Below are 22155 nucleotides of genomic sequence, written 5' to 3' on the forward strand. Positions count from 1 at the left end.
CTATCAAATGATAAAAGGATGAAGAAATTAACAGGCTTTGTGCATATAAATTGCCCAAACTTTGACTTTGTATGTATGTAATGATGGGCAGTTTGTGTCTAGTTGGCCATGACCTGCTGACTAGAGCAACAAAGAAGAAGAGCAGGAGTTCTTCCCTTTCCAGAGCAAGAGTACTTAGCCATGTCTCATGGAATAATTTTTTTAAATGCTTAAATGAGATTGCAAAGGAAACCAGTTATGTTGGACTATAATTAATAGAACCGTAGACCAGGGGTTAACCTGTTTAAGAAAAAGTTCACAGGCCATGGAAAATCTGACCCATCAAATTGTTTAAGTACATGTGATTAGGAAGGTTCAGACTCCCAGTTCTAGAATAGTAATCAACAAAATCCCTTTTAGGTTCTTGTAGAAGTAGGATTGGAAGCTGCGTGGCAGCTGGTAATGCAGTAGATAGAATGGCAGACTGAACTCCAGGAAGTCCTGAGTTCAAATTCTTCCACGGGCCCTTAGCTGTGTGACCCTGGGCAAGTTTTAATTTGTCCTGGTTTCCTCATCTGTAAAATGAAAAGAAGAATAGCACCTTCCTCACAGAGTTGTCATGAGGATCCACTGAGATACTTGTAAAGTGTTTTGTGTGGTTCTTAGCACATCGTAAGTGGTCTATAAATGCCAGCTGCTATTATTCTAGAAAAGCTCATACATAATCGCCAGCAAGATTCACTTGAGCATCCCGCCTCCCCACACAGTCCAACCATAATTATTGGATAAAAGGAGGTAGTCATGAATGAAATAAAATTGGGTTATTCTTAAATGTTTGGCATCTTTTTGCTAAGGCTATGATCTGATGTGACCTAGAGTGCTCAGAGAAAGAAGAATAATCATGAAATAGTAAATGGGAAAGGTCAAATAGTCTATTATCTTCCAATAACTTTTAGTTATACTTTATATACTGTGCTTAAAGATCCACTTTTATGTGAAGTACTTGTATATACTATTTATATGCTTCTTTATCTAGTGACATTAAGCTTTCAAGTTTTGAGTGTCAAGACAATTAGCTGATCCCATTTGTGCATCATGTTCCAGTCAAATTGCATTATTTTTTTTTAATTTCATCTTTATTCCAATAACAAATCCAATAAGATTTACAAAGTTACATGATTCGTGTTCTCTCTTGCCCCTCTTCCTTCCCCGCCCTCCCCCCCCCCCCTCACTCCCAGAGCTGACAAGCAATTCCACTGAGTATACAGGTATCACTCAAAACATTTTTGGTCAAGACCTGTGATTTCAGATGTAGTAGAGAACTGGTTCTCCATTCCCTCAACCAGTGCAGATAAGCAACTGTTCATAAGTTTAAGTCTTAGAGGAATATCTAGCACCCTGAGAAGTTGTACAACTTGCCCAGGGTCACAGCCAATGATGTGTCTGTCAGAAGCAGAACTTGATCTCGGCTCTTCCTGGCTCCATATCTACTCCATGCTGATCTAAAATTGGTAAGTATGCATACTTAATAGTGGGGGGCAGGATGAGCCAATAAAAATAATACTGAAATGACAGAACTGGAAAGGACCCAAGAAGATATAAAATATCTCTCATTTTGCAGATTAGGAAACTCAGCTTCATCCAAAGGAGATTGGGTGACTTGTCTAAAGTCACCTTGCTAATTAGTGGCAGTTAAGTTTTCCATTGAACCCAGTGCTTTTTTTCAGTGCAGAGCATTAAAGAAAAGGACATTTCGTACGTTCCTCTCAAGGTAATTCACAATGATGGGGCCATGTAGCCCAACTTATACTTGACCAAGAATCCCCTCTATAAAAACCCACATAAAGCCAAGCATCATTTGCTCAGTCTTGACTCCTGGGCCTCAACAGACCATTCTATTTAATTTTATACATATATTTTCAGATACTTGAAAATAGCTCCCATAGAGCAATAGTTCCCCAGGATCCAATCCTTCAACATCCTCCTTTTCTTATGGCATCTTTCTAACTTGCCATCATCCTTCCTTAAATGTGGTGCTAGAATTGAAACGACTCCAGATGTGAGACAAACAGGAAAAAAACAAATATCACCTCCCACATTCTAATCATTATGCCTCCCCTAACAACCCAAGACTGCAATATCTCTTTGGCCTGCTGGGTCACACTGGTTTTCTGTCCACTAAAACCTAAGTCAAGTGTAGCTTTGGCCTGTCATTCTAACCTATTGGTGTCTTACAGTTCTGAATTCTGTCATCCAACAGGTTAATTCTCCCAGATTTGTGTCATCTACAAATTTAATAATCATTCTATCTGATTTTATTTGAATTGTTGCTTTTTAAAAAATTAGCATAGAGCCAAGGGCATATCCCTGAGGACAGTTCTTGAAACCTTTCTCCAAGCCCAGAAATAAATGACTACCCTTTGAGCCTGGTTACTCAACCAAATGTAATATAAACAAAGTTTTCATTCAAGGTTTGGAAAAGTCCCTTAAGTTTGAGAGGCGGTCAATGTTCACACAAGGCATGGAGTGAGATCCTTCCTGGAAGGAAGGAAGAGATTTTTCTCTATCAATCTAGTAGCAGATTTACTCACCTAAGAGACCACCCATCCAAAACTGACAAGTTGTTTGAGAGAACTTCGGGCTCAATTAAGTGAGCAGAAACTCCAGATAAACAGAACTACACAGAAATGAAGAAGGAAGCAATTTCAAGGAATGTGAATTGGCCACAGAAAAAGGACAATGAGGAGTTTTGCTGCAGAGAGGACTTTCATGCCTTATATATATCACAGTCCTAAATTGACTTGGTACACATGTTCCCTACAGGCTCACCTCACTATAACCGCACATTAAACGTGTTCCCATTTTTCCCACTGATACCATCTTCTTGGGAATGAATATCAAGTTTCTGGGTGAAATCATATTTTTCCAAATAACATTTTTTTATCTGCTCCAATATGACAAACATGAGTAGAGCAGACTACAAAATATTACTTTACCCAGAAACCTGATCTACATTCCCAAAAAGATGGTATCAGTGTTAAGAGTATAGACCCACAAAGTTTCCCAAGAACCCAGGGTAGTTGCCTCCTGCCAACCCACAAGTTTAAATATAATGACCCAGAACACTGTAGGTACTCATTTCTCAATAACAGAAAAATTAGCATTTTTTTCTTTTGCTTTAGACTAAAATCAAAAAGTTTATTTCTGCTGTGTTTCCTTTATAAATTTTTCAATAAAAGTTGCTTGATTGAATGACTAAGTACTAATGTCTTCAGTATTATAGTGTCCATTCTTTCTATGTGCAATGTGGATTTTGCACCCCTAGAATACTGGTGCCTAGCAGTTGACATTGAATGCACTAGACTACTCCCTTACCTTTTACTTGTAGATTTGCCCCTATGTGTGTGTCACACTCTTTGGATTCTAGGGGAAACTATGGTTACCAACTCTAAATTTCTGTGATTCTGGAATATAGCGGAAATCGGCACCACTCCTCTCCCATAGACCCTCCCCAGATGATAACTATGGAGCTGCTTTTTCATCCCTCAAAACATCCAGCTCCCTGTTCTTCAGGGGAGCCTCAGACGTGTCCCCGTGACATTCATTCTTCTGCCCTCCAATAGCTTATGAGTCAGGATTCCCCTCTGTCTCACCAGAATTTTTTCTATTTTGGTTTTCACTGATAATGAGTCAATAAGTACAGTTCTGTAAGAATGCAAACAACCCTGGCCAAAAATATTTGCTTCCTGTTCCAAAGGAGTTAGATCTGTTTAATGACCTTTAGTCACTTTATTCACAGTTAACTTGATGTCGCAATACTAATATGGCAAACATGAGATGTTTAATTTCCCTTGCATGTGCCCTTAGAAACCATAGCAACCATTTTAAAATGATTTAAGCAATTCATTTTACACCCACTTAGATTTATGAGCTATTTAAAAGGGCTAAGAAAGGAGCATAACACAGCTGAGCAATACCAAATAAATGTCCATTGTCCCTTGGGAGATAGAGAAGATACTAACAGAATGAACTGCAGAAAACACCCACATTAACCTCTGGGGTACATTATCTTCCCATTGAATGGTGAATTATGCATACTGCTTTTCTTGAAATAATTGGAATTTTGCATCCCCCCCCCACCCTACATATTGCTTCAAAGATGCATTTTTATTTTATACAGATGTGGGTGAATTAATCTGAACAACAACAACAAAAAAAACCATGTTTCAAGGCCAAGGAAATGAATTGGGTACTCTAAGGGCTTCTTTTGCTTCCAACAGTTACAGTGACAAAGAGAAATATGACCCACAAGGAGAATACTCTCTTCTTCTCCAACTTCTGTCACATCAAGAAATGTGAAGTGAATCCCAATATCCCATCCATTTTGATCTGCCTAAAATGTCTTAGCGCCACTCCTCGCATGTTTTATACAGCAGCTATCTTTTTAGGGGGTGTTTATAGATTTATTCTGTACCAACAGAGAATGGAATTAGGTTATGGAATGTTTGGTCTCTGAAATATTTTCTTCAAAGTCCTGATTACATTTTGAATTATGACCAATTTTTTTCTTCCATAAATTTTTTATAATATACTCTAACAATGATTTAATTTGGGGGGAAAGGAGAGTGGGGGAAATAACTCTCGTTCATTTAATCTTTGGGAAACTAATAATAAAAATATAATAGCTAACATTTATGTAGTGCCTCCTGTGTGCTAAGGCACTGTGCCAAGTGCTTTGTTGTTATTTGTCCTACTCAAAGAGGACCTATAACATCATAATGTTGGGGTCAGGGTACAGTGTGTCCAACTGGCTAATGAATCTAATACGAGCTGGGAAGGCTATGCTGAGATCAGGTCAGGCATGAATCATCCTTTGGAACATTGGGAATGCCAGTGTCTCTAGATTTGCACATCTCCCTTTTCCTTTGTGCTATGGAGCATATCACCTTTGATGCTGGCGTGCCATGCAGGACGGTCCCAAACCAACATCTCCCATGTCTCACAATCTACACCAAGATTCTTCAAAGAGACCTTGAGAGGGTCCTTGGTATCGCTCCTTCTGACCTCCATGGGAGCACTTGCCTTGTTCAATTTCTCCATAAAATAGTCTTTTGATAAATGTGCACTTGGCATTTGGGGTACAAGGTACATGGCCAGCCCATCTCAGTTGTGTTCTTTGCAGTAGACTTTGAATGCTTGACTTCTGCTCAAGTAAGGACCTCAGTCTCTGTCTGGTACTTTGTCTTGCCAACTGACCTTCTGAATTTTACTAAGATAATTCAAGTGAAAATAATTCAGCTTCCTGGCATGGTGATAATGTACAGATTCACAGGCATAAAACAATTATTATCTCATTTTATCCTCATGACAACCCTAGAAGGTAGGTGCTTCTAATTATCCCCATTTTGCTGATGAGGAAACTGAGGCAAACAAGTTAAATGGCTTGCCCTGGTACACAGTTAGAAAGTATCTGAGGTGGGATTTGATCTCAGGTCTTTCTGACTCCAGGTCTTCAGTTCTATCCACCTGAACAAGTTAATTCTTCAATTCTCTTTGGGAGAATCCTTTTTTTTTTTTGTTTAGCAAAACCTAAGTTATAGAGGGCGTATATGAAATGAATGGCAATTTATTATCTCCTTTGTCACCCAACCATATAATTTCTGAGCTGTAAGGACCCTTAGAGATCATCTAGTCCAGTTCTTATTCTTGTTTGTGTCAAGGACCCTTCTGGCAGTCTGGTAAAGCCTGAAGACCTTTTCTCAGGATCATGCTTTGTTACATTGGAAATTGAAGAAATGTTCTACATTTCTTTTCTTTCTTTCTTAAACAAAAACAAAAACAAAACCCTTACCTTCTATCTTTGAATAAATACTGTGTTAGTTCCAAGGCAGAAGAGTGACAAGGGTTAGGCAATGGGGGTTAAGTGACTTGCCTAAAGTCACATAGCTAGGATGTGTCTGAGACCACATTTGAACCCAGGATCTCTCATCTCTAGGCCTGGCTCTCAGTCCACTGAGTCGCCTAGCTGCCCTCAAAAATCACATTTCAATGAGAGATTAGGGGAAGTAATAAGGTGATTCCCCCCACCCAAGTCTGCTGTCCCCTTAAATCTTGAAGTATAACCATAGACCTCTTGGGGGCCTCTGCTGGATAGCACAGTTTGCCCCACCACTGCTCACTCCTAATTAGGCAATTTATAAAATACACTGAAACATGAAAACTGTTGTATGACTCCACCACCAGAGACAATCTACTGTGCACTCCCTTGGTGGAGGGCAATGGCAGCCACACGGTAAGACTGGTCCTCATTGCTTTCTCCTGAACATAGTAGGTGCTTAATGAATTGAATTAAATTATAGACTGACCTGGGAAATCCTATCCAACAGGGATTCTCTGGTTTGTTTCTGTATTGTGTTACATTTAAGATTTTGGTTACTTTTGGTTACTGGCTTTGCCCCTTATCTGAAGAGCGATTTGTAACTTTGTTTGCCTACTTTCTCCTGGCCCTAAGCCTCAAAAAGAGCAAAGGAGTCCTAAGAAACTTCCCCTGTTCTTCTAGCTCTCTACAGTTGTTACTTTGATGAAGGTTATATTTCATTGAGTCCTTAAATGTTTCTTTTGGTTTCCTGAATTCACATGCAGCTAAAACTGGTGTGGAAGAGAGAAAGTGGGAAAGCATGCAACAAGACAGGAGTTAGCTGAGACTGATGGACCTGTCATTCAGATGAGAATATTCTTTTTGGAATATGACCAGGAGAAGCAGTTGGAGGAAGGAGCAGACCAACTGAAGGGTTATGTCTTTAACCTTGAAGACAGAAAGGAGAGCTTGTCTTTGGCTTGAAGACAGAAGAAAGGACAAAGTCCAGCTCTCTCTCTGATTTGCTCTGTTATGATAGTGACTGAACTTCCAGACCTCTCAGCCATTTCTCCCAATATTCCACCATCCTCCAAAATGAGACTCATTGTAGTATTAGGGAAATCCCCCACTCTCTTACCTCCATTTATTATCCTTTCCTGTCCTACCCAAATAAACCCCTTACTTAAGATAAAGAAGAGAGAGTATTTCATTTGAGACATCATAAACTCAGCCTGAGTTGATTTAGAAAGAAGAGAGAAGAAGAAGGAAAGGGGATGGGGGGTGGGGGGGAAGGGAGGCTGAAGGGAGGGAGGAAAAGGGAGGAAGGGAGGAAGAAAGTAGGTAACAATCTGATCTGTTAGTTATCAATTACCAATCAAAATAGTCCCTTATTACACTGGTCCTTAGATGTCCTAATGATGGTTCATCCTTTATCATTCAGCCCAACAGAGTTGATTGAACACACAGGTAGAAATGTGACCATTTTCCTGTGCTTCATTCTTTTTTAAAAAATATAATAAATATTTTTTTCCAGATGACATCAATATAATTTTTTAATATTTGTTTTCTGATGTTTTGTAATCTGAGTTCTCTCTCTCTCCCTCCCCAGAAGGCAAATAATATGATAGAGATTGGATATATATTATCATATAATACATAGTTCCATGTTCTTCAGATTGTGAAAGAAAATACATAATGCTTCCAATTCATAGAGGAAATAAAGTAAAGAATGGTATGTTTTAATTTGCAATGTTCCTTCTATAGTGGTGCATCTCTTTTTGGGGGGTCTCTTGGAATTGTCCTGGATCCGTGTTGTGTTCATAATAATTAAGTTCTGGGTTTCATTCTTGAGGGTAGAGCACTGGGTTCTAGAGTCAGAAAGACCTCAGTTCAAGTCCATACTTAGATACTTACAAGTTGTGTTTCCCTGAGCAAGTCACTAAACCCATGTGCCACAGTTTCCTTATCTATAATATGGGGATTATAATAGCACCTGCTTGAAGCTTGTGAGGATAAAATGAGATAATTGTAAAGTGTCTGACATATACTAAGTATCTTATGAATGTAGCTATTATTATTTTGTGGCAACAAACTGAAAACAGAGAGAGTATTGTGAATTTTAGATTTACTCCACCCTGCTTAGTCTTTAGAATTCTAGCAAGCAGGAATGCATACACCCCCACTTAACTGTAGGAGAGGATGGCCTATGACCAGCATGTGCTAGCAAGTGACAAATCAGAAACAACTGACTGACCCCCTGGGCTGTCCTAAGCCAAGCTTAAGCCACCATTGGTCCATGCGAGACACAGGAAGTGATGTAAAGAACTGCCTATATATTTCACATCACTTCCTGTGAGGGTTCCTCTCTCGTTGGTGTTAGGAGCTTTTGGCAGCATTTGGTGTGCTTGTGGCTTTGGCGGGCTTTGACAGTGGAGTTTACTGGGAGGAGCTCTGTAGCATGGTTTAGGTGAGGCGGTTTCCCTGAATCGACCTTGGTGAGTGATAAGGCTGACTCCCCCTTTCCTTTACCTTCTGAAGGCACTATCTCCCAAGGAGGACCCTCATCTTGGAGGAGGCCTCGTGGCTGGAAGCCAAACTAGATTTAATCTTCTGAGAAGGCCCATTGGCTGAGGCCTCTGAACTCCCCTTGGTTTAGGCCAGGCCAGAGCAGAACTTCTACCCTTTCCCTCTTCTCCTTCTTCTTAATTTCTTCCTTCTATTGTAAATAAACCACCATAAAATCCCATACTGACTTGAGTATTTCATGGGATTGAATTTAAATCCCTTATGACCACTAATATAATATATTCAGTCTCAACCCTAAATTTTTATGCCTAACAGTCTGGTGACCACAAAGGGACTCAAACCCTCAATCTTGGAACCCACCAATTTGGGAATAGCTAAACAAATGATGTTCTATAAATGTAATGGAATACTATTATATTATGCAAAATGACAAAGGAAGTGGCATCAGAGAAACCTGAAAAATCTTTTATGAACTGATGAAGATGAAACTGAGCAAAACCAGGAGAATGATTTATACAATATGTTAAAGACAAACAACTTTGAAGGTACACTGATCAATGCAATGGCCAACAATGATTCCAAAGGATTCATGATGAAATGTGTTTCCTACCTCTGGATAGCAGTGATGGTCTTAGAATGAAGATTGAGACATTATTATTTTTAGACATGATCACTATGGGAATTTGTATAAATGGAGATTTGAACCTTTGACTTCATTCCCCAGAAGTCCTTAGTATTTCCCAAAATTCCCTACAATCTCTCCTACATCTCCACATTGGCAGGATCATGTTATTGGTATTTAGCTGGCGTTACTCCTTCCATGTCCTCTTTTTTGGGCAACAATCAGCAGTGATGGTGGTGATTAGAGATGGCTGAAAATGGATAACCCACCACGGGCACATAGTTTTATTTTGTATCCTCTTTATTCCTTGATTTCTGATGATCCTTAATAAACCTCATAAAATATACTATTTTTATTATTAGAGATTATAATTTAATTTTTACAGTTTGTTTTACTTAACTATGATTATTATTATAAATGTTTTATCTTTTTATTGCCTTTAAATGGAGGTAGTAGAAAGAGAAATAGGATGCTGTTAATAATAAAAAGTAAATAAAAGAAGAGGTAAATAATCAGTGATGGTTGATTGAAATTCTTCCATATCAAGATTGGCCCCTCTATCCTAGCATATAGTCAAAGTAATTAGACTTAGAAAATGGTAACCATTCTTGAAATAGAAGAATGTAGATCAATCATTACTGACATTTCTTCTTACTAGGGAAAAGTCACATATATTACTCATGCTTTGATGATCACAGAATATATAGATCATGAAAAAAATGCATGCAGTTCTAAGGCCAGCCAGTCCCCAACATTCATAAATATAATTCTCATGGCTCTGAACATTCATTTGATTTTAACCTCATTTTCACTTTCAAGTTGGCAACCATGTACATTCTTGATTATGCTCAGTAGAGAAAAAAAATGAAAGATGAAATGCATACAAGTTTGTGGAGAGGCTGGTATCTTACTAAGTGTGCTAGTAGTTTTACTTTGCCTACCCCTATCAAAAACTCTCTACTTTTGTTGCACATTTTCATTTTTGCCTTTAAATTTCAATTTTTATTGTGGAACAATCCAATGTAATAAACTTTGTTACTAGTAGCAATGCAATAAGCCAGGACAGTCCTGAAGGACTTATGGGAAAGAATTCTATCCACATTGAGAGAAAGAACTATGGGAGTAGAAATGCAAAAGTGATTTGAGGTTTAGGCTTTAAAAGATCACTCTGTAGCAAAAATGAATAATATGGAAATTGGTATCAAGTGATAATATTTGTACAACCCAGTGGAATTCTTTGTTGGCTCTGGGAGGGGAAAAGGCAGAGGGGAGGGAAAGAAAATGAATTATGTAAACGTAGGAAAATATTTTAAAATAAAAATTAATTTAAAAATAAATTTCAAGTTTTGTGTTGTAATTTTACTTTCAATGCAGTGTTAAGTCTCTTGGGCTCTAAGCCCAAGTATACAAAATCAATGATGCAACTTAGTGAGAAATGTAAAGTGTTAAGTAAATTTCATGGAGGAATAACTACAGCCATTGTTACAAATTGAGAACTTGTTACACAGTACACAGCTCTCACAATGCCACATCTAAAACAGTGGAAGGTAAGATTCAAACTTTAAAATGTTTTAGTTTTCAGAATTTTCTTTGCTGTATAGTATTTATAGTACTAGAGATTTTATGCATAATGAAAAGGGAATCTTATCTGAAATCAATGTTTTTTATTGAAATGTTTACACAAAAGGTCACAGAATTCTAGGGAATTACTAATGAGAAAAAATGTTTTGTATGTTACCAATTTTATTTTATGTATAGCCTTTTATGGGTTATCTCATAATTCCTGTGTTAGGAAAAGTACACATCAGAACTAATGTTTTGTTATAAAGAATTATATATAGAAAAGTACATTTTCAGCAAACTCTAGTGAAAGATTACAGCTTCTGGTAGATGTGGGAACCCTATTTCCCATAGGTTCAATGTATTGACATTTGTGTTTTTGACTTTCACACCATTTTCTAGAAATATTTCCCCCCAGGAAAGCTGAGGATTGGCTGTAATGTGATGGGGTTTTGTGAGTTTGGAAGGCAGACCCATTGGTTTACAGCCACACTCAAAACCTTAATCTCCTTTCACTTTCATGATTCACTTTCATGGAATCTCTGAATCATCAGTGCATACTCACATCTTCTCTCTCTGGCCTTTTCTTTCTGTCTTTAACTCTCATTCCATCTGTTGCATACAGGCAATGGTTGAGGGTGGCAGGACATCGATCCATGGAGGAACAGCAACACAGACATGGTTCTATTTCCATTTTTTGTCACACTAGCCTTCCTGCTATTGCTGTCACTGTTGCTGTTTCTTTTTTTTTAACCCTTACTTTCTCTCACAATCAATACTAAGTATTGGTTCCAAAGTAGAATAGCAGTAATGGCTAGGCAATGGGAGTTAAGTGACTTTCCCAGGGTCACAGAGCTATTAAGTATATGAGGCCACATTTGAAACTAGGACCTTCTCTCCAGGCCTAGCTCTCTACCCCCTCAGCCACCCAACTGTCCCTCCATTGTAATTTCTTTCTGCTTCACTTCCCATACACACATACCTGCTCCCCAGCACCCAGAATTTCTCTGACTCCAATTACAACTGCATTAGCAAGAAAATAAAATAGGTGAATTGCCACCATATTTTCTTCTTCTGATTCACTCCATTTCCCCACATTTCTTGAGACCCAAATATAGCAATCTTTGTAGAGTTGCTCTAGAAATTTTCTAGGAGTGCACCTTTTAAATTTTATAATGGAAGTTGATTTTTAAAAGTTGAGTTCAGTTTATAGGTAACTTGTAGGTAACCAATCCATGCTGCTGATCTAAAGATACTTCAATATGTGGATGGATCAGGCATCTCATATGGGCAAGCATTCATTTCACCAGGAATAGGTTATTACCTTTCTGTGCCCTTCTCATCCTGAATGATATAAAGTCATGTTTTTCTAGACATTTTCTGCGGATAAGAATCTGCCAAATATACTAAACGTCTTTCCTCAGGTATTTTAGTCTTTAATAGGTAATACCGTAGACTGACACAATTTCTCCACTGAAGGAGATTGAGGTAAGTCTGCTAGAAGATGGCCCCATGAGCCAAATGCTACCACTACCACTACCACCACCACTACTTCCAGAAAAAAAGAGACCCAGGTTGAGAAATCTATAGAGAAGTATAGATCTTGTTCACACCTAGTTGGTACCACTAATTCCTTGATTCAATCAAAAGTCCTCACTTTTACAAAGAGAAAGAGGGAAATAAGCATTTATTAAGTGCATATAATATACCAAGCATTATTCTAAAGAGCTTTACAAGTATCATCCCCTTTGATCCTTGCAGCAACCCTGGGAGGTAGATGATGTTATTATCAGCTCCACTTTACAGTAGAGGAAATATGAAGCAAATGGAGGTTAAGTGACTTGGCCAATGTTACACAGCTAATAAATGTCTAAAACCAGATCTGAACTCAGGTTCTCTTGAATCTTCGGGGTCAGCACTCTACCCACTGTGCCATCTAGCTGCCTCTAGGAAGCAATGGAGGGAAGAAGGGAGAAAAGAGGAAAAGAAAGAAAGGAGGAAGAGAAGGAAGGGCAGCTATTATAGTGGTCCAAAAACAAGCCACTCTTTCCATCCCCCACCAAAAAATATCTAGCTCACTGAAGCCTATAATCAATGTAATTTTTTCAGCAAATATTTTCTCTTTTAAAAAGGTCTAATTTTAGGAGTATAGCCTATATTTGGGGGTTTGGGACCAATGTTGCATTTAATTTTAAATACCACCAATTATGTTAAATGTATCCTAAGGTAAAAGAAGAGTCAAAAATTTTAAATCTCATTTTAGTTTAGAGGAAAAGCTTCTTTTATGGACTGGCAAAAAAAAGAGTCCTTCCCTGGAGAGCTGCTGTTGGAGAGGCCCATTGAGATCCCAGGCTCTTGAGCACAATGGCAGGTAGTAATTGATTATTGCCCTAGAAATGAGGTGAGCCCACAGTATACTTAAAAAAGTAGGTTCTGTTGTGCTAAGAACACAAACACTTTTTTACAAAACAGCATGAAAAGCAGGATTCCAACTGTTTTTGGAAACATTCAGATTTTAAAATCAATAGCCCTCCTTTTCCCCTCTCTTCATCCCCCACCCACCTTGTCCCAGGAGAGTTCCCAGCATGCCCATCTAGAAAGGAGAAATAGACCACCCAGTTGTGGAGTGACTTGAATCCAAATCCTCCTGATTCTAGGCTTGTTGCTCTATCCCCTGTGCTGCCTAGCTCCCCTGGGAAGGAGATGTTTAAATGAAGTATATATTATGACCTAAATGAAGAAAATGGTTCATTTGCACTGAGCCATCTGTAAACTGATAGGTAGGACCTGCCATATATATTTGGCAATTTTCTTCTGCATTTAGGTTGCTTTATTTTCAAATCAACTACATAGTACAGGATATGGGAAAGAAATCTAGAACATTATTTTTTCCTCTTTTTACAGCTGTTAATCAAATGCCCCTATAACACTATTAATAAGTCATTTAATTCTATTAGCTAAAAGGTAAGAAAACCAGAATTACTTGAGTGTAACATAAATGATCCATTCTTTTTAATCCCTGGATCTAGCCCCTCCCAAAGACAGAAAGTCATTTAAGTGCTAGATCTCTCTCTCCCTCTCAATCTCTCTCTCTCTCTCTCTCTCTCTCTCTCTCTCTCTCTCTCTCTCTCTCTCTGTGTGTGTGTGTGTGTGTGTGTGTCTCTGTCTATCTGTTAGTGTCTGTCTCTTCTTTTCCTCCTCCCTTCTCTTTGATATTTTTTCCTCTCTCTCTCCCTCCCTCCCTCCCTTTCTCTCTCCTCCCTCTTCTCTCTCTCTCTCTCTCTCTCTCTCTCTCTCTCTCTCTCTCTCTCTCTCTCTCTCTCTCTCTCTCAGTCTCTGTGTATCTGTCCATTTCTCTGTCTGTCTCTTCTTTCCTCCCTTGCTTCTCTTCATATTTTTTCCTCTCTCTCTTTTCTCTCTTCTTCTCTTCATCCCCTTCCCCTAGGGTCATGAATTAGAGCTGTCCTGGAAGGTCACTGTCTTGTTTTAGATTTACAGTTAAAGGGAAGAGGAAGCACAGCCCATAGAAATGCCATGGTTTCTCACGGCCAGAGATACACAAGCAAGCAGAGCAGCCAGATTCCAGCTTAAGAGTCCTGGGAATATCATTTTCCAGGAGCTGGGATGTCATCATACTTTGATCAGCCTTTGAAACCTCAGCACTGAAATGAGGCACTGATAAAATACTTCCAGAGCCTGATAATATCCATTTTGTGTCATCTGACTGATAGAAGTCTCATTCACTTAACTAATGAAAATATTTACTAATCTTTTTATTAACTGGCAGCTCTCTGAAAAGGAGAAATGAGGAATTCAGATCCAATACCAGTGGATAGTTCTATAGCAGGGGGCACCACTACTTCCAAGTATCTGGGGAAGAAAACACACTAAGATGGATAGTCACTGTATCTAAAACCATAATTGGCAACCTGGACTCTCTTGGAAAAGAAGCATCACAGCTTGCTCTAGGACAGGTTTTTGGAAGAGGAAGCAAGGAGATTCCTAGTTTCATAGTGCATTTTTAGGGTTGTGGTGTAGAGAATTCTGTGTCTAGGGTGGGAATAGCAGGTATGCACCACCTGAATGAGACAAGTCTCCAAGAGATACATAGAGTTTTTGGTCATGAGAGTCTATGACCCAAGGGTTCCATTGTCCTTCCCTCACCCATCTCTGTGCATTAGTTTGGGCCACCATCAACCCTTTCCCCGTGCCCCTAACCTCCAAGCCTATCTACCTATATCAGAGGGAGTTTCTCCTTCCTGCAGACACTCACTCCCAAGTGGACAGTCACTTTCTCCCATCTCCTGCCTTGGGGCTGGACTTTCTCTCCAATCACCTCCCTCTACTCACCCTCCAGAGGTAAAGGTTTTCCTTTCAAACCAAGGGAAGACAAGCCATTATAATAACTCCTAGCTTTTACTCCACCTTTCCCCCACCAAAGACTACCCAAACCCTCAATCTCTGACATCACTTTACAGTTTTACACTTTTAAGCCCATTGCCTAGCTCTTTCCACTCTTTTGCCTTGGAACAAACACATAGTATTGATTTTAAGACATAAGGTAAGGGTTTGGGGTGGGGGGGGAGAAAACAGAAGCAAAGTTCAGGTAACTAAGATCAAGTTTGGAAAACTGTCTGAGAAAATCACCAGCACAATCATAAGGGAACTCTGAATCTACATATGTATTATATTAACTGTATAAACATTATATTACTTGTACAGCCTGGATCCTCAGAGCCCTCCTGCTTTTGGAAATCAGTAATATCTCCTCTGTTCAGTTCTGAGCTCCTATTTTTCTAGGAAAAATCCCATCAGTGATAAAACTATTCTTTCTCTCTGCGTACCTCCCCACATATTGCCTCTTCCTCGGCTGCTTTAGCAATGAAAACTCATATAGATCAGTAATGTCATGGTTAATCACAGTTTTACCTCAGTTCCATTTACTTTAAAGACTTAAGTGAATAGGAATGTAAATAAACTTGAAAGATACAGAGATCAGCTTTGGAATAAACCTGGAGAAGAAGGGAAATGGAATCACCATCTTGGACTGGTTCCCTTTCTCCCCCTACCAGGATGTGCCCAGACATGCCTTATGGTCTTGTGGTCCAGCACTGGAGCCTTCATTGCTGCAGCTCTGCTCCCATTTCCATGGTGATTATTTTCTGACTTGTGCGGTCCATCCCAGCTTCCCATTCCACTGCTCTTGGACTCTGTGAGGCTGCTGTCAAGGCCCTATTCTGCTCACACATCAGATACAATGGTTTCAGTGGACCTCCCTCAGTGACTCCAATTTCAGGTAACTGCTCAGCTTCCATCCTAGACTTCAGGGTGGTTTTTTCCCCCCTGTTCTTCTTTCTCTATATCTTTACAAGGCAGAAGAGTGATTAGGCAATTGGGGTTAAGTGACTTGTTCATGATCACCCAGCTAGGAAGTATCTGAGATTTGAACCCAGAATCTCCCATCTCTAGGCTTGCTCTATTCACTGAGCCACCTAGTTGCCGCTGAACTTAGTCTTAAAGGGAATCAAGGATTCCAAGAGGCAGAGATGAAAAGGAAATGGGTTTTGTGGGATGGGGTTGTATAAATGACTGGAAAGTCAGGCGACATGTCAAGTTTGGAGAAAAAGTAAGGGGGCCAGTTTGAGAGGTCATGAATATGGAGTAATTAAAATAAGTCTGTAACGGTCAAAGGGAATCATACTGTGAAGGGCTTTAAATGACAACCAGGAATTTATACAGCATCCTCTAGGCAATAGAGTGTCGCTAAAAAGTTCTGAGAAGGGCATTAATATGGTTGAATCCATATTTTAGGAAGATTATCTTGGCAACTATATGGAAGATGGATTGGAAAGGGGAGAGAAGGAAGGCAAAATGGCCAATTAGGAAGATGATCCTAGTACAAATAAAAAGTGATGAGGGCCTGAATTTGGGTGATAATCACATGAATGGTTGCTGAGGTTCCACTGAAAAGTTTTGACAACTGATTGGATTAGGAATGGGGAAGAAAAGAATAAGTCAAAAGTGATTATTGTCATGGTGGCAGTGATGGTGTTTTTTAGTCCTTTCTCATTCTTTGTGACCCCATTTAGAGTTTTCTTGGCAAAGATGCTGGAGTAGCTTGCCATTTCCTTCTCCAGTTAATTTTACAAATGAGGAAACTGAGGTGAACAAGGTTAAGTAAGTAAGCTAGTAAGTGTCTGAAGCCATATTTGAACTTGGGAAGATGAATCTTCCTGACTGGATTCAAGCCCAGTGCTCTTTCAAATTTGCCACTTAGCTGCCCAAAAGTTATTTCGAGGATGCAAACCAGGGTGCCTGAAAGAATGGTACTGGTCTCAAAAGAAATAGAAAAGTTTTGAGAAAGTGAAGGTATGAAGAGAAACAATGAGTTCTGTTTGGGACATGTTGAGTTTGAGATGATTATAGAACATCCAATTGGAGGTCTCCGATAGCAGACCTAGAACTCTGGTGATGTGAGACAAGGGCTCTGAAGAGATATTTTAGAGTTAGATATACAGATTTGAGAGTTATCTTCCTACAGATAATTCAACTTATGGGACCTAATGAGATCACAGAGAGAAAATATAAGGAGAGAAGAAAAGAGGACACAGATACAGAGGACATCCAAAATTGGGAGGTGGAACACAGATAATGAACCAGCAAGGGAGATTGGGAAGGTGTGGACAAACAGGTAGGAAGAGAACTAAGAAAAAGCTATCTTTCATCAGCCTCATTTTATCAGCATCACAAGGATAAATAGCATAGAAATGCTTTTAAAAATACCTACCTCTAAATCTTAAATTTACTTTTATTTGAAAAACATTTTCAAGCATGGCTCTACTTCCTTTACAAGGAACTCGATGATTCCATGGCTTTTCAGTCAAACATTAATTTCCATGAGTTCAATAAAAACAATGACATAATCAAATTTCATGAGCTTGTCATAAAGTAAGTAGCACAAATCCCACACATGAGGAAATGCCTGCAGCTACTCTGGTTTTTACAAGCCATGTTTCTAATGTTGAGATGTTTCTTAAAGAACAAAATTAAATAGTCCAGAAATAGGCAAGATGTCTGATGCTGGATAACTAGATAAAGGGTTACATTGTGGTCTATCCAGTTTTGGGATTTCAGTAATTATAATACTGATCAGGACTTTATGCAGAATTGTCCTATCAGTAAGACTCTTATCTTAATAACGAATTCCAGAGTGCTTTCATGACAGCTGTCTATTAAGCAAGACTACTCAATCTAGTTGTTAGAACTTGTCCAAACTTGGATTGCATTGGGGCTTTAGAAGATTCTTCTGTCTCCTCCACAAGAGTTAGAGTAAACGGATGAAATAACTAAAGGATTAATTCTAGGAATTTTGGAAGCACACACTCCTGAAATGGTGAAAAGATGAGAACCTGGGATTGTGATGAATAGCTGAAATATTTGCCTGTGGGCAGAAACAGTAATCATTTTAATGGCACAAGGGTTGGAGATACTTTGAAGATGGATGATGCCATCTTGACAGTCACTTGTTTAGGAGGACACTCATGCCCTTACTAAAAGAGGCAGAGAAAAGGTAGGTTTTATGTTGGCCTTCTAAGGCTAAATAAGAATAATAACATGAGCTGGCATTATATAGAGTATTTTATCTTGCACTACTTATCTGTGTAAATATCACACATTTCCCTCCCCACCCAAATCCTTTTGTTGTTGTTCAGTTGAGTCCAGATCTTTGTGACCCCATTTTGGCTTTTCTTGGCAAAGATACTGCAGTGGTTTGCCATTTCCTTCTCCAGCTCATTTTACAGATGAGGTAACTGAGGCAGAGTTAAGTGACTTGCCCAAAGTCACACATAGCTAGGAAGTATCTGAGGTCAGATGGGAACTCAGGTTTTCCTGACTCCAGACCCAGTGCCCTTCTACTTTGCCACCTGGCTGCCCTCCCACTCAGTGGAATGCAAACTCCTTGAGGGAAGGGACTACTTGGCTTCGTCTTGATATTCCAGCAAGCAGCATACTACCTCATACATGGTATGTGTTTGATAAGTGCTTATTAATGTCCTCATTTGGGGGCTTGTAAAGCATTTACTATACCTTTTCATTTGATTCTTAGCATCCCCTGTGAGATAGGTGGTTCAAGTATTATCTTACAAATGAAGAAACTGAGGACTAAGAAAGCAAAGCATTGTGGGTAAGATTAGTATTCAGATGGAGAGGATGGTTGGATGATGGTTTGTTGGGAATGTTGAGAAATGAGTGGGCTAGATGGTAGCTGAGAGGGTTCCCTTTCAAATGTAAAATTCTGTGATTCGATGACATCATAAAGTAGTTTTACTAGGACTTGGACCTAAATTTTTTGACATCAAGTTCAGTGTTTTTTCTGTCATACTCTCAACCTCTTTAAAAAATCAATCTTATGTGTAGATTTCCAGTCTTTTCCTGTACATGTAATGAGTGTGTTACCTATGGAAATGCAATAATAATAATAATAATAATAATGCCTCACATTCATATAACACTTTTAACATTTACATCTTCTCATTTGATCTTTTTTTTCCCCCTAAACCCTTACCTTCCACCTTAGAATCAAAACTAAGGCAATGGGGGTTAAGTGACTTGCCCAGGGTCACACAGCTTTCTCATTTTATCTTAACAACAGACCATGTGAGAGATATAGTTCAGATATTATTACCTCCATTTCATAAATATGTAGACTAAGATTCAGAGAAATGACTTGCTCAGTATCTCATTGAGCCTTTGTGTCTGAGGCAGGATTTGACTGTAGGTCTCTACCCATTACTCCCATGAAGCTTCATGACTGGTCACACGTAGGATATTTGTTCATTTTGGTTCAGACCTTCTTCTTCCCTTGCTCTAATATTTCACTCTTTTCATCCCAGAACTCACTAAATCAAATCACTTTGCAAAACCCAACACACATCATTCAGCAGCTGTCTACATGATGCTAAACGTATGACCATTTGGAAGCCCTGGAATTTTTGACTGAATTTTTCCAGTTCCAAACAGATGTTTGACATCAAGCAGACAGAGCCAACGCTGGTCAGTTCATCCTAAGTTAGATCTGAACAAGCCTTGTCAGGAAGGTCCAAGTCCTAACTTCCTCTTCAGTGGGACCTTCCTGAAACAGACCAAGCTGTATCGAGCATCTCCTAGTAATTAGACCTCAGTGGGATTTCAGGGGGCAGGGAACCAGCATTCCGATACATGGAGAAGTGATAGTACATGTTCGGGTCCATTCTAGGAATAGTATAGAAAAAGTAACAGCTGTCAAGGCCACCAGTGATGGAAGATGTAGGATGTGATGGAGGGGTCCCTTCTAGGTTTCTGCATTTGGAGAACTCCTTGGCATAAAGTAAAGAACTGAGACACATGCAGGTAACTTGCCATTATGCCTAACTGTTCCAAAGAAGGATTTTGTTTGCTGGTGGCTTTTTCTTAAAGATGAAAACCCTATTTTTATATCCTGTGGGATGGCTCATAGTAACAGTTTTTCATCTAATTTTAACAATGCTCTACAGAAATGTTCTGTAAAATTCTTTATCTAGTTCCTGTCCAGGGAACATTCTATAAACATTTTACCAAGAAAAAAACTAATTACAGGCCCAAATAGGTAGAAAGGAATCCAAGAGCTGAGCTATGATTAAGCTTTCAAATTCCTTTGTTCTACTATTATTATTTTAGCTTTTACAAAGAGAATGTTTACTTCAAAAGGTATAATCAGGAATATACAAACTTACTCACCCAACACATAGGAGACACAATCCTTTTCCCTCATCCACCACCCCACTCCCCAGTCTCCGGGGAGGGAAAAAGGATTGGGCTCTCAGTTTAGATTGGTTGCCATAGAGTACACTCCCAGCTCCAAGTCCAAAACCTCCCTGGAGCTTGCTTCCCAAGCACTCTGGCTTCTCTGGGCTTCCATGCCAGATGGATTGGACAGACTATCCCACTTGCATTCTTGGCTCCAGGGTTGCCATGTCTGGAACTCCCATCTTGTGTACTATTGGCAGTTGAAACTGAGGACAAACAATAAAGAACAGAAATAAACACTCCTTCCCCCCCCCCCAATCCATTTGGAGTCAGTGTAAAACATGCCAAACAGGAAAGGCTGTTACTGCTCCTCTCACTTGTTTGGTTCAATTAGTGGTGACCATTAAGGGCACAGCCAGAAAGATGGTGGAAAGCATCTGGCAGAAGAGAGAGTGAATTGCTCAGAACTTCTGAATCTTCCCCCATCTCCACTTTCCCCCCTCCAAGACTGTCCGGGAAGCACTTCTTCCTCATCCCTGGCTATCCAAATCCTTCTATTTTTAATTTTTATATTTTAATAACAAATTTCCATATATGTTTTCTGAAATTAGTTGATCAAAATTGTCTCTATGTCTTCTTCCCTCCCCCCTCCAAGAGCTGGCAAGCAATTCAATCTGGGTTATACATGTATTATCACATTTCTATATTATTAATTTTTATAAATTAATAATCTTATAAAACAAAACTCCCAAACATATACCCAAATAAACAAGTGATAAATCATATATTTTCATCTGCATTTCTACTCCAACAGTTCTTTCTCTGGAGATGAATAGCATTCTCTTTCATAAGTCCCTCAGAATTGTCCTGGATAATTGTATACATTTGATCATTCCATAATATTGCTGTTATTGTGTACAATGTCCTCCTGGTTCTGCTCACTTCACTCTGCATCAGTTCATTTAAGTCTTTCCAGCTCTTTCTGAAACCATACTGTTCATCATTCCTTACAACACAATAGTATTCCATCACCATCAGATATCACAATTTGTTTAGCCATTCCCCAATGGAAGGGCATCCCTTTAGTTTCCACTTCTTTACCATCACTAAAAGAGAAGTTATAAATATTTTTGCATAAATTGTCATTTTTTTTTGCCATTTTTGCCTCTTTGGGATACAAACCAATAATACCATATTATTGGATCAAAGAATATTCATTTTAAAGCCCTTTGGGCATAGTTCCAAATTGCCCTCCAGAATGGTTGGATCAGTTCACAACTCCACCAGCATTGAATTAATGTCCCTACTTTGCCACATCCCCTCCAGCATTCATTACTTTCCTTTGCTGTCATGTTAGCCAATCTGCTTGGTGTGAGGTGATACCTCAGAGTTGCTTTAATTTGCATTTTTCAAATCAAGAGTACAAATCCTCTTTTTCAAGGTTCAGTCTAGGTGCTCCTTCCTATGGGACAACTTCTGTGAAAGTATTCTCTTCCTTCCCAAATTTTCCTAAAGTGTTTTATTAAGGATTTTTTGGAACATATCCTATTATATATTACATTTAGCATTACAATGATATTACATTATGTGTGTATATGTATGCACATATGTACATATATGTGTACACACATGAAATGTTCTGAGACTTCTGAACATTATATGTGTGTATACTACACACGTTCATGTACTTACAAAAATACATATATCTAAACCTATGATTTCATTGATGAAGAGAACTCTATAAGGAAAGATCAGCAAGTGTTCTGAATTTTTTAGTCTTAGACAATTTTGGGGATACTTCCTACTGTCTAAAAGCTCTTTAAAAAGTCTTGGCACCTCCTTCCAC

This window comes from Monodelphis domestica, chromosome 5 (genome assembly GCF_027887165.1).
Source record: "Monodelphis domestica isolate mMonDom1 chromosome 5, mMonDom1.pri, whole genome shotgun sequence".
Taxonomy (NCBI): Eukaryota; Metazoa; Chordata; class Mammalia; order Didelphimorphia; family Didelphidae; genus Monodelphis; species Monodelphis domestica.